Source organism: Lemur catta, chromosome 1 (assembly GCF_020740605.2).
Source record: "Lemur catta isolate mLemCat1 chromosome 1, mLemCat1.pri, whole genome shotgun sequence".
Lineage (NCBI taxonomy): Eukaryota > Metazoa > Chordata > Mammalia > Primates > Lemuridae > Lemur > Lemur catta.
The window spans coordinates 78877162-78890525 of record NC_059128.1 but is presented as its reverse complement, the minus strand read 5'-3'; the positions used below and the strand labels follow the sequence as shown (position 1 = coordinate 78890525).

The 13364-nt window shown below is 44.5% G+C and overlaps 1 long non-coding RNA gene and 3 other non-coding genes across 4 annotated transcripts; 2 read left to right on the top strand and 2 right to left on the bottom strand.

Moving 5' to 3' along the window:
* Nucleotides 1-2562: 2562 nt before the first annotated feature.
* On the bottom strand, nucleotides 2563-5049 carry LOC123622153. The gene is made up of 3 exons (XR_006729426.1): nucleotides 4963-5049; nucleotides 3759-3809; nucleotides 2563-2692 (listed from the first exon to the last, which is right to left on the bottom strand). It is a non-coding gene; the product is annotated as an uncharacterized LOC123622153 (long non-coding RNA).
* On the bottom strand, nucleotides 4537-4608 carry TRNAH-GUG. Its single transcript has one exon. It is a non-coding gene; the product is annotated as a tRNA-His (tRNA).
* Nucleotides 5050-5229: 180 nt separating the features above from the next.
* Nucleotides 5230-5301, top strand: TRNAH-GUG. The gene has a single exon. It is a non-coding gene; the product is annotated as a tRNA-His (tRNA).
* A 1475-nt stretch (nucleotides 5302-6776) lies between these two features.
* On the top strand, nucleotides 6777-6848 carry TRNAH-GUG. The gene has a single exon. It is a non-coding gene; the product is annotated as a tRNA-His (tRNA).
* The last annotated feature ends 6516 nt before the right edge of the window (nucleotides 6849-13364 follow it).

Below are 13364 nucleotides of genomic sequence, written 5' to 3'. Positions count from 1 at the left end.
GGAATGAATACACTTTATATATACTCCAATACACGTTGTATATACTTCTAGGGTAGTTGTAATTATTTCTTCATTCATCTTATTAACTGTGGACTGAGATGAACTCAGAGTAAGAGCAGGTCTTATTTGAATTTATATCTCCAAGACCTAGCACAGATCATACTAGGGGCTACTGGTTGTTGGAGAGGTAGACGGGTGTCAGCCTGAACCACTGCCTGACAGAGTGGGGACACATCTCCCTCTGAGCTTGCCTCTGCGGACCCCCACGCATGTAGGACCATATCCACTCAGCCTGATGCTTTGCTATCTGAGTTCTGTAGTGAGCTTTGTACTTGCAGATTTCACTGTAAAATTACAAAAATAATTTCAGAGACCAACATAGAATTGCCAATTTAAAGTTTTTCCAAGTAAAGACGTTTTTAAAAATTAGAAACTATCACCTACTTTTTTCATCATTTTATAAAAGAAAATTTATTTCAACACCTCAAAAGTAGAAAGGACATGGCTTCAGCCTAGAGGAATCCTTTGAATTAAATGGCTTTAGCATTTTGAAAAGCTTACCACATTGACCTTACTTTTTCATTCCATGATGAAAATTTCATTCTAGTTGATCAGTTCTAGAATGTTTGGAAACCACAAACTGCTTTGGACCCTTTGCTTCTGAAAAGCAGCTCCTGCATTCTTCCTGACTCAGAAATGAGTTTCAGGTCTCATGACCAGAATAAAGTCCTACAGTCCCACGGTTTCTTTTGTGGGTGTGGAGAGAAGTACCTAAAAACAAGAGACCAACTAATGCATATCGAGCAGTCTGTGCTAGTCACTTGCCATGTGTATTAGGTGCAAATCTGTCGACAAACTCAGCTAGAAAATAAAATACTTTGGGCAGGAAGTATCTTACACAGCTTTGCAGCTCCTCATGATATAAGAGCTAAAAGATTTTAGTTTACAGAATGAATGAATGAATGAATGAGTAGATGGATGGATGGAACTTGAGTCCTGAAGATTCCAGAGAAACCCTGTGGAATTGGCTCAATTACCTCAGAAGTGGTTTCCTACAAATTAGACTCTTTTCCAGCCTCAGCTTTTCACACCTACTTCCTGGGGTGCAGCGCCTCCTAGTGGAAATCTAAGCGTGCTGCCTCCTCCCTAGCCACCCCCAAACACAGGCCCTTTGGTGACTCTCTGCCAGATCACCATCTTCTCACTGTCAAAATCTCGATATCACCCCCATTGATGAGGCTCAGTAGATTAGGGCAGATCCCTCGAGTAACCAAACACTCACAGTGTGAACAATGAAGGACTCCAGTAGAGTTCCAGACTGGGGCAGCACTTCTCAAACTTTCAGGTACAAATGAATCACGTGGGAGAGATCTGGGTAAAATGAAGATTTTGATTCAGTAATTCTAGGTTGTGGACCAAGATTCTGAATTTTAAGCAAGATTCCAGGTGATATGGAGGCGGCTGGTCCAGCAGCAGCCAGCTGCTACTGTAGCTGCTTGATACTGCACCCCTGTGGGCACTAGCAGCTGCAGCAGCAGCAGCTCCCAGATAAGTTAGGTGTAACCAGGAAGCCATGGGGTTGGTTGTTTAGGCAGAGTATCTGAATCTTATAAATTACTGTTTTCCCCTTCAAGGTTTGCCCCCTTGAAGTTTACACACTTACACCAAAAAAAAAAAAAAAATTTGCTGGAATGTTGCTTAAAACGTTTTTGGAACTGTCACTGAAACTTTTTGCACCTTAAAAGACTCAGTAGTAAGTGGCTTTAAAAGCAGTCAAGAATATTTCAAAGTAGAATCTGATTATAAATATTGAGGTGGATTTATTCATATGGCTTATAAATGAGCCCTGAAGATAATCCCCAAACAAGAATTCCAAAAATATTTTTTGGCAGCTGATTGGAGAAAGTGGAATGCCTACTTTGAAACACAACACTCATTTGTTTTAAGTTTTACTGTGTTCATTTTTAAGGAGTTGATTTCATTATGTCATATTCCCACCTACTATTTTATTTAAATAAAACTTCAATAGGGCTTAGTGCCAGGCACTGTTACTTTGCAAACATTAATTCTTTTCAGCCTCATAACAAGCCTGCTTCCCTCCACCCCACTCCATTTGACAAATGAGAAAATTGAGGCACAGAGACATGTTGCTTGCCCAAGGCCACCCAGCTAGTAAATTGATGAGTTAGGATTCAAACCCTTGGCAGCCTACTTCCAGGTGTCAGAGGCTTCATTACTAAGCTATGCTACCCCCTTAATTAGAGTTAGGACTAACCTAGAGGAAGGGTATCAGCTACCGTACCTCAGAATCTATCAGACAGAAGGAAAAAAAAAGTTCAAGTGACTTAGCATGGAGGCCAGAAACCTGCAGAAAGTAACAAATCCAACCAAGATGGGAACAGCTGGAGCTGGAATGTGAGCAGAGAGTTCTTACATTGCCTGCCTCTCTTCCTAGTGCTGAGACCTAGAAAAGAGTTCAGACCTCAAGCTGGAAAGGATGGAGGGAAAGATCACATTCCCAGAATCAGAAATCATAAAACAGTTTTATAAGCAAGAGTCCAAGGAGAAGAGGGTGTTGACTGATTGCTCAGAGAGGGCGTCCCAGAGCAGCAGGATCTTGGTGAGGTCATCCCAGGCTGGGTTCTCCAGCTCTCAGCTCTGCCAGCCCAGAAACTCCATTTTGTCAGTGCACCTAGAGATAAGTAGGCTCAAAGGAAATGAATTACACCAACCAGACTCTTAAGAGTCTAAACCAAAATACCCACAGTCAGGAGAACAGAAACTTGTTCAAAGTAATGCTTTTTCCTACAGGAAAGTCCAATGGACAGTCAAATCATTATCAGTCTGTTTTGGAAGTCTGAAATCAGAGTAAGGGGAATTGACTGAGTGACCTCAGAAGAGGATTTCATGCAATGTTGATAGCTGGATATACCCATCTCTATGCAGTCTGGATGACTGCATAGCTGCCAAGAAGGCCAACAGTTGAAAGTGCAAGAGAGCATCCTCCCTTCCGGTCACTCTTCCTGCAACCAGGTCACAATACAACACGTTCAGTTCAGCTTTCTTTAGCATTCCTGTGCTCAGATGGGTAAGATATGGGTTATCTCAGATGGTGGAATTTGTGGGTTTTGTTTTCTGGGTTGACTCTTTTTTCCTTGTAATACTCTAAGACAGTGACCACTCCTGACTTTCTCTCCAGGATGTGGGAGCAGCTCATTGCCCACAGAAGCTCCTGCAGGAGCAGGTGGGGAGATGCGGCCAGGGCCATCAGGGGAAAAGCCAGAGTTTTTCCTTTGTTCCCACCTTGATACTTTATTCCAGTCCACAGACTTAAGAACCTTCAGTGTAATTATTTGGTGAGTGGTCTGAGGAATAGAAGTCATCATACTCCCATAGGCAGGTTCTTTTTTTTGGTGGTGATGTTGATTTTCTATATATATAACTCTTAAATCAGTCATGGTCATTTCTCAGGCTCACCTTCCCCTATTCTGTTCTGGTCAGAACACTTTTGCCGTCTAAGCCATCCTGTCATGTGGCTTTAAACTGGCCAAATTTAGGGAACTGGAAGCCAGGATACCCCAGGGAAATTACAGCCCACAGCAGTGTCTGGCTTTTAAGCTTGTTGGGTCAGTTTTGTTACGGATTATGGGTAAAGGGCGCCACCTCATTGCAATGTCCATCTCTCCCAGGAATGCTCCCAGACATGCTTTGCCACCCCCCAGGTCCCCTGGGAGGAGCTGGAGAGGCTCATTACTCACTCAGTCCTCTCTCATTCCCTCCATGACAGTAACACAGCCACCACCAGCCACCTGAAAGCCAAATCCAAAACTTCACTTCCATTTTGCCTAATGCCAAAGGACAGGCCTGAATTTGTTGAGTTTGGGTTTTTTAGGTGTGCATAAAACAAACTTAACAAAATTTGCTTTAAACTTGAGGTAGATTAGGGAAAAAAAACTCTCAGGAGAAAACACCCTCCCACCTAGGAGGCTGTGGAGATGGAGGTCACAAACCCCTCATTAGCCCCCTCACAGTGGCTACAGGAACTAGCCCCCCTAATGCGGTCATATTTTTCACTTGTCACAGGATCCAAACCAAGAGTGGTTCAGTGTATTGTCTAATCTGCATTCTTCTAACCCTTAATCAATGTTTGCACACTGTTCCTATAAACCCCTATGCCCCCAAAGTATTGAAGTTTTAGCTAGTGTGAGACTTTTTAGAAGAACCAATATATGATTTGACCATTGATAAGGGCCAAATAAGGAAACAGAAAGAGAGAGTACTACACAGGATATAAACAAAAATAAAATAACCACACACTGGGGAAGATAGGGGGCGGGTGGCTGATTCATTGGCAGATTAAGAATTAAAAACAGAAAGGAAGGTTACAGAGTGTACACAGAATTTTTTGTGCATATGTAATTGCTCTGTTATAATTTCGGCCCTGAACCTAATAATATGCAGCACCTCACAGCCACGGAGAAGAACCGGGCTTTCCAAGTCTAAAAGGGCACCCTTGCCGCGTCATTGTTCCCACAATGCCGTGACTCGGATTCGAACCGAGGTTGCTGCGGCCACAACGCAGAGTACTAACCACTATACGATCACGGCGAGCTACCGGGACGCCACGTGAAATGTGTGACCGGGTGTCGCCCTTCTCGCCTAGATGGCCCGGGTGCCAGCCTTCCCGAATTCCCCCTCTGGCACTCACGCTCGCCCAGGAAAAGAACGCGGGCGCCGTGGACTCCCCAGCCGGGTTTGACCTCAGGGGACATGCAAGTGCTTTGCGGGCCAAAGGCTTCCTGTGAGGCCCGTACTGAAGTGAAGCCCCAGGGTCTCCCGAATGGTGGCCCGAAGTCTCTCTAACGCGCTCCCTACGCTGGCTGTCGCGCTATCTGAACGGACCCTGGTTGGGACTGGAGCTGTCTCTTAAATTCTAAAAGAAGGAAACTCAAGTTTCCTCACCCTCACAACCTCCTTGAGAAGCAGGGTAAGGGGAGCCCCAAGCGCAGCCTTCATCGTGGAGAACCGGGGGTGTCTGGCCCGCAGTCAAGAGAGAAACAAAAGTCGAGAACGCAGAGGAGACCAGTGCGCCTGCGTGGACGCGGAGCACGGCTCGGTGGAAGATAGGCGGGAACAAACAGTGACAAATCAATGACATTACAAAGGGGCGGGGCTTTCAACAGAGAAGAGTTCAGGCGAGGAAGTCAAACTCCAGGTCCCCAGTAGCTCGCCGTGATCGTATAGTGGTTAGTACTCTGCGTTGTGGCCGCAGCAACCTCGGTTCGAATCCGAGTCACGGCATTGTGAGGACAATGGCACGGCTAGGGGAGCTGCGTTTTATCGCACTCCCCCATTTTTATCCTGAGTTTGTAACATTCTGGGAAATGGATGGGGTTAGGAAGAACATTTATGCCAGCTGTGGCTAAATTGGACTTCCGAAAGATAGACGCCTCAAGTTTCTCCAGGGCCAGAGGAGTTGTTGGGGACAAAGCGCAGAGCGCTCGCCAGGCTGAAATGTGCTGTCATAGACATGTGCCGACTTCCACAGAAGCCCTGGCAGCGGACTGCTAACCATGGGAAGAGAAGGCTTCGCAGAGGAAATGACCTTTGGGGTAGCTCTTAAAAGCAGAATGGGAATTTGTCAAGCAGCCAGGGTTAATTTCGTGTGCAAAGGCTTGAAGGAAGACTTGAAAAAGAAAGACTGTAATTCCTCTTCATAAGCCCTCAGTCTTCTTTATAAGTCCCCACCACCACAACGCCCAAAGGCTCTGCCCTGACAGTAGGCACTTCTCAAGGACCTGTTGACTGAACGAGTGCAAGTAATTAGGGAATGGGGAACGACACGAGGGAGGGCCCAGAGATAGCAGGAAAAGGCAGACGAATTTCCTGCAGTCTGGGGGTGAGGGTGAGCGATGCAGGAGTGAAAGGATTCAATTGGTGTTTAGCAGGATCCCTCTGGCGGCTCTGCAGAGGGTGGCTTGGAGTGGGAGACACTGGCGAGACTGGTCACTCCGGATTCACTTGTCAGATGCCAGTGGCACGTCCTCAATTTAGCAAATAGCCATTGCCTACTGTGTACTCGGCCCGGTTCTAGGTGCCGTGGAGGCGGGAGCACAGATGGATTAGAAGAAAAACCGGAGCCGGTTCTGGCTGCCGACCAGGGACACAACAGAGGTGGGCGCCTGGCCCAGCGGGGGCAGAGCTGAGGGAGTCAGGGCTGTTGCGGGAGTATGAGAGGCTGGAAGGAAGTGGGTGTTGGGAAGACGGGGAACGGGAGGGTGAGATGCGTTCATTGAGTTTCTTCTACATGGCAACCCGGTTCTGGGGGCGTCTACGCCGTCCGCAAAGGCAGCGGAAGAGTCACTGCTGGAAGATCCAGCAGGGAGGAGAACCAAGTGAGGAGCGCCCCCTGCAGGCGTGGGAACCCTAGAGGGTTCGCTGCAGGGGTCTCCGGGGCACAGGACATGGGCGACTCCAAGGACACTCTGAGCTCCAGTCAGCCCTGTTCCTGGATGCCCAAGCGGTCTCCCCCAAACTCCCACTGCGCTCACAGGGAACCCACTTCATCATCCCCACTGCCCAAGGCTAAAAGCCCGAAACACAAGAGAGAACCCAAGCCACTGGCGAGAGTGCAATGCGCCTGCGCCTTCTCAGACTCAGCGTCAGGCCGGAACCCCGCCCCATAGGTGGGCCGTTTAATGACGCAGAGACTGGGAAGGCCTATGACCGCTGAAGAAGACAACTAGAAGCCCTGCCTTACAGGTCCCCGGTAGCTCGCCGTGATCGTATAGTGGTTAGTACTCTGCGTTGTGGCCGCAGCAACCTCGGTTCGAATCCGAGTCACGGCATTGTGGGAACAATGGCACGGCAAGGGGTACGCCTTACATTTTTTCCTCCCAGTCAGTAACATTTTGTATAAATCATAACTCAATTTTTTGAAATGAACCCCTTCTCTCTCCCTTGCAAATCGAACCACCCCAAGGATCGGTGCCTCCCGTAATTCTCATTTAATGCTCCGAATGCAGCTTCAGATGAAACAGTCTAAATTCCTTTCCTCTCGAATATCGAAAATCATTCCACACCAGCAAAACAGCGCGCCCATGACCTTGTGATATTTTTCCCCTTTTCACCTATTTTTTAAAATTAGGATGTTTATTTTTAAATCGAGAATACATGCACAGAAGTCTAGTGAAAAGTGTCTCTTCATTCTTCACCCTATCCACAATTATTGACAGTTTCCAGTCATATCTTTCCATGATAGTCCTTGTATGAACAAATACTTGTGTCTGTATATATGTACGTAAATATATTCCTCCTTGCTTCTTTCATAAAACTCAAATATTCCCTTCCTTGCCCCCTAAGCCCTCCCCCACACCCCACACCCTCCGCCCAAGTGATGGGATGTAAACAGAATGTGAGGCAATAGATTTGCATAAAGGGAGATGTGCACAAACTCTCTTTATGGGGAAGAATTCACCTGCTCCAGAGCAATCTCCACCCATCTCCAGTCCTGTCATTTTTCTCCCCAGGTCCTGACTCCAGGCTAGGAAGGTGAGGGAAGAGTTTGCCTTGGTAAGACAGAGGAAAGGGATTCTTTACTCCCTGGGCTGGAGACCAGCTCTATTTTGGTTTCACATTGGAAGGGCAGGAAAGCATCTTGAATTTGGAGTGAGGTACAGGGACTTGACTTGGTAATCCATTTGGAGACCCTCCACTCCCATCTCTCCCTTCTCTTATTGTCAGGATTCAACTTAAAAATCGCAAACCATTACAGTTAGAAAATTCAAGTTTGTTGAAGGTAGGACTGAGTCTTACACATGTTTGTGTTCTGAGCACACAGGCTCTCCATTAATATTTGAACAGAGGTTTTCTATAGAATCCGTAAAAGTGAAGTGGCCAGGTTTTTGCTTTGTGGTTGCATCTTAAGTGGTGTTCTTTCAACAAGAACCATGTTATTTTCATATCAAATGGAAATAGCATGTGCTTCCACTAAAAAGAATAATGTGTTCTCCCACCCATTTTTCTAGTAACTTATAGCCCTTTTAGGTCTTTCTTCCTTTTTTCTTTCTTTCTTTCTTTTTTTTTCCTTTTCTTATCTTTGACAAGGACATGACCTGGAGATATATCACACTTTCCTCTTAACTCTACAATAAGAAAAAAAAAGTGAAAGTTGGTGGTAAAAGCAACTGACTTGGGGCTTCAGTGAAATCCTAGGGCCTCAGATGGTCTTTGGAGATGTGGCCTTATCTAAGGGAACCCAGACTATTCATCTTCCACCAGTTGTGCTTGATGAGGATATGAGCCCAATGAACCAGATCTTCTGATGTTTCAGGAGAAGCCAGCAGTCAGGAATTTTGCATGAGAGCTTGCAAATTTTTAAATATAGGTAACTAATTCAATTATTTTTTAAACACTAAGTTGACAAAAACTATATAGACCAAACAAATCTTGGCCCAAATGAAGCTGGATTTCAATATCCAGAATCCTAAAGAACAAAGTGCATATGGAATAGTATCAGGATGTGTTTGTCCTGTCAAAGTTATGGACATACATGAACCCAAAAGACAAGGGTGCAGACAAAAGGCAAGGAGCAGATTTAGAAGAAGGCAAAACTGGCTGGGCATGGTGGCTCACACCTGTAATCCCAGAACTTCTGTAATCCCAGGATTTTGGGAGGCCAAGTCAGGAGGATCGCTTGAGGCCAGGAGTTTGAGGTTGCAGTGAGCTGTAATCAGGCCACTGCACTCCACCCTGGGCGCAGAGCAAGACTCCATCAAAAAAAAAAAAAAAAAGAAAGAAAGAAAGAAAAAAAGAAAAAGAAGAAAAAGAAGGCAAAAAGGATCAAAGTTCAGGACAGAAGTGGGCACCCAAAGTCAGGCAAACAGGAGACAGGACACTACACTCAGTATCTATTGAGAAAAGTGAGGGTTAAGGACTAGGCCTTGGGACATGCATGACTTCAGGAGGTTAAGGGAGGAATGTGGCCTAAAAGGGAGGAGAAAACCAGGAGATTGTCATTTAAATGAAAGTCTTGGGGAGGTTATCTGGGGAGGTAGCAAACTCAGGTGCTACAAAAGAAGTGAAGGGGAAAAAAAAGACAAAATTAGGGTCGGCATTAGCTCAAGAGGTTATTTCCTCACGCTGGACTTTCCATCCATCTAAAAAAGACAAAATTCGTGGATTTGACACTTAGAAGTCATTGTTGACTTTTAAAACCTTCCATTTATACTTTGCCCCAATAACTCTACTTTTGAGAATCTTACCAAAGGAAATAATCCTGAACTAGGAAAAGTTATCTGCATAAAGATGCTCACTATAATCATTTTGAAAGAGGGAGATTGGAAATAGCCTAAGTGCTCAACAAATAAGACAATGTTGAACTAAACTAAGGTATGTCCATTTGGTGATATATTAAATAAGCACTTTTTTTTTTTTTTTTTTTTTTTTTGAGACAGAGTCTTGCTGTGTTGCCCGGGCTAGAGTGAGTGCCATGGCGTCAGCCTAGCTCTCAGCAACCTCAAACTCATGGGCTTAAGCAATCCTACTGCCTCAGCCTCCCGAGTAGCTGGGACTACGGGCATGCGCCACCATGCCCAGCTAATTTTTTTTTTTCTATATATATATTTTAGTTGGCCAGATAATTTCTTTCTGTTTTTTTTAGTAGAGACGGGGTCTCGCTCTTGCTGAGGCTGGTCTTCAACTCCTGACTTCGAGCAATCCACCCGCCTCGGCCTCCCAGAGTGCTAGGATTACAGGCGTGAGCCAGCACGCCCGCCAAGCATTTTTATTTTTATTTTTTTGACACAGAGTCTCACTCTGTTGCCCAGGCTAGAGTGCCGTGGCATCAGCCTAGCTCACAGCAACCTTAAACTCCTGGGCTCAAGTGATCCTCCTGCCTCAGCCTCCCGAGTAGCTGGGACTACAGGCATGCGCCACCATGCCCGGCTAATTTTTTCTATATATACTTTTAGTTGTCCAGATAATTTATTTCTATTTTTTAGTAGAGACGGGGTCTCACTCTTGCTCAGGCTGGTCTTGAACTCCTGACCTCAAGCAGTCCTCCTGCCTCGGCCTCCCAGAGTGCTAAGATTACAGGCATGAGCCACTGCGCCCAGCCTAAATAAGCATTTTTAAAGTAAAAAGTCAATTTTTTAAATACCATTTCCAACTAAAAGGAGTAAGATTCCCTTAAAGAAATGACTGATTCTAGATCTGCAGCAAGGGAAGTACAAGGTGAGTCTGGAACATCTTGTGTGAGAAAATAAATGCTTACAAATTGATGGGACCAAGTCAAAAGGACACAGGAGCCTCTTGAAAAGGCTCCTATTGGCCAAATTTGGGACAATTTGAGCATCAAAAGCAATAATAATTTAATCATGTTAATGGATTATATCATGTTGAATAAAAAAAGAAAAGAATTTTTCCCTCCATGGTGATGTGAGGTGTGGGGTGGGGAGGGAAGGAGAGCGAGAAAGTTCTTTTTTACAGAAGAATGCCAGCTAATAAATGCAGAAGGAATAATAGAATTGGAGAGTTTCTATTTTGCAATTCCCAGTGTAAGCATAGATGATCAATGGAGGCTAAAACCGATGAGTAAAAACTACTGCTGGAAGCAGATAGCTAAAAAGGTCTCAGGACATCACCCCACAGCATACATTAAATTGTAAAGTGGAGAGATCTGGTGGACTCCAACTTAACCAAGTTCTCAAGCCTAGCATCACCAATAAAGGGACAATTATTAGGCTTTATGAACCTGCTGATGTGACACACTATAAAGTCCATAATGTCTCCTAGTTAGTGTTCTCTTTAGAAATGTTTAACCTGAATCTAATCATGAAGAAACTATGGAAGAATCCAGAATGCAGGACATTCTACACAATTGGCCTGGACACTTCAAAATGATAAATGTCATGAAAAACAAACTAGCAACAAGAGTGGGGGGGACTGTTCAAAATTAAAATAGACTAAAGAAACTTAATAAACAAATGCAATGACTGAATCTAGAATCAGGAAAAAAGACTATAAAAGACATTTTTAGGAAAAATGGAAAAATCTAATGAGAACTGTATAATAGACAATATTATTAAATAAATGTTAAATTTCCTAAGTATGATAATGATCTTGTGGCCCTATAGAAGAATTCCTTATTGTTAGAAAATGCCTGCTGAAGTAATTACAGCTGAAATGTCATGATATTTGCAATTTTCACTGAAACAAAGGGAGGAAGGGAAGGGATAGAGCAAATATGGCAAAATGTTAAAAAGCAGTGAATCTAGGTGAAGGGTATACAGGTTTCCACTATCCTTTCTTTGAACTTTCTGTAGGTTTGAATTTTTTCCCAAAAAAGTTGGAAAAAAATAAAGCCTATGTAACAACAATGGGGAAATTATCATACAATGTTAAGTAAAAAATATAAGGTTGTAAAATTGTTTGTAGACCACAATTATAGCTATACAAACTAAAGAATAAGAGAATTATTCATTTCAACATTTTTTAAGCTGTTGTTTGGTGACAGGCTCTGCAGTAGATGATGGGAACACCCCTACTTCCCTACAGAATCCAGATTCTATGGTGACATGATTAACATGCAAGAATTTGGATCTAGAAAACTACATCCAATTCTCAGAGGAGCCTTGCTGTAATGACCTCACTTCTGTATCCTTGGTTCCCGTCAAGCTGCCTGGCCCCCTTGAGGTGCTTAACACTGCCTGCTTCCAGGAGCAGCTCACACTCCGGTGAGGGAGGAAAGTACATTAACAGATCATTTAAAACAAGAGTAAATGCATGGTGCACACAAGGAATTATAATTTTTTGTCTTTCTTTCTTTTTTTTTTTTTTTTAATAGAGATAGGGTCTATCCTGCCACTTCAGCCTGCCAAAGTGCTGAGATTACAGGCATGAGCCACCATGCCTGGTCCAGGAATTGTAATTTTTAAATTATCATTTAAACCCTACTTTCATGACATCCTCCCTTCTTCCCACCTAACTTTATTCCTACTTTTCCCCACCATAAATATTCCCTTTCTTTATGGTGTGCCAGTTCCCATCTCTGTGCCTTTGCCCAGCTCATGCTGACGACCTGGCTTGGAATGACTTGCTTCATCGTCCAAACCCTACCTAGCTCAGATCTACTGCCTGCATGAAGGGTGCACACTTGATTGATTTCATTCCTCTGAGCTGTCAGCAGCTTCACTCCATACTTTTTGACCATGTGGCCTCTCATGTGACACCTTTCACTGTAAGCATTTTACAGGTTTCAAAATTTGTTCATATTCATCATCTCCCTTAATCCTCACACAATGATCATCATGCCCTTTCCAGAGACAAGGAAAGCAAGGATCAGTGTCATTAGAGTACCTTCCCCAAACATCTGGCTAGAGCCCACAACGATTGAGCTCCTAGCCAGTGATCTTCCCGTGCCCTCACACTTGGTGATGGTGGAGACCGTCCCATATGGATTAACCGGACTGTTCTCGTATTTATCACCTCTAATGTCCAGCTTTGCATTGTTAGTCAATTTTTAAAACTACATATTTTAAAAATGTGCACGTGTTATGTTCTCTATTATACTTCACAAAACCAGGCACAATATCAGATTTTTCAGTATCTCCTACAGTTCTGCTACCCAAAGTATGGTGGAGGGCCAGCAGCCCCTATCACCTGAGAGCCTGTCTGGGTCTAACTGCTAGGGAACAGGGCCTGAAAAAAGTAAAAAACTAAAAAGAACTAGAGAGTCTGGGACCCCACCCCACTAGGCCTACAGAATCAGAACCTGCAATTTAACAAGACCCCAGGAGATTCTTGTTCACATTAAAGTTTGAGAAGCACTGTCCGATATATAACATTCACTAACATTTGTGCCAAGCAGGAACTCAACAAATATTTTGAGACCTGGGGCCCTGGGAATCCTAGGAAATTCACAGCTTGGCCATCACATCCTCCTCTGCTCCCCCAGCTTTGAACTCCCTTCCCTTTGGGGCCTCATTCCGCTCTTTGCTCCCTCAAAAGGCAGGTATGAGCCTGGCAGTGGGGAGGCACTAAGGCAGTGGGGGAGGGGCGGTGGTGAGGTGAAGCTGCTACCTTCCCAGCAGAGCCAAAAGTAAACATTGGCCTTGGCTTCAGGGCTACAACATTTCTGGTGAGGGGTTGGCTTTATTTCTTAGACAAAAATGCCTAGCACTTGAGCATCCGAGCCTCGGGAGGATAAGGAGTCTCTGATAGACAACATTGGAACTGTTTCTAGACTTGATTTATTGACTTGTCTGTTTCCATTCTGTCACTAATCTGATTGACAATGAAACCCGGGATGTGACTTGAAGGGATTTCTGCGTGTGTGCGTGCTGCCGTCAGGGCCGGGTGCGCCC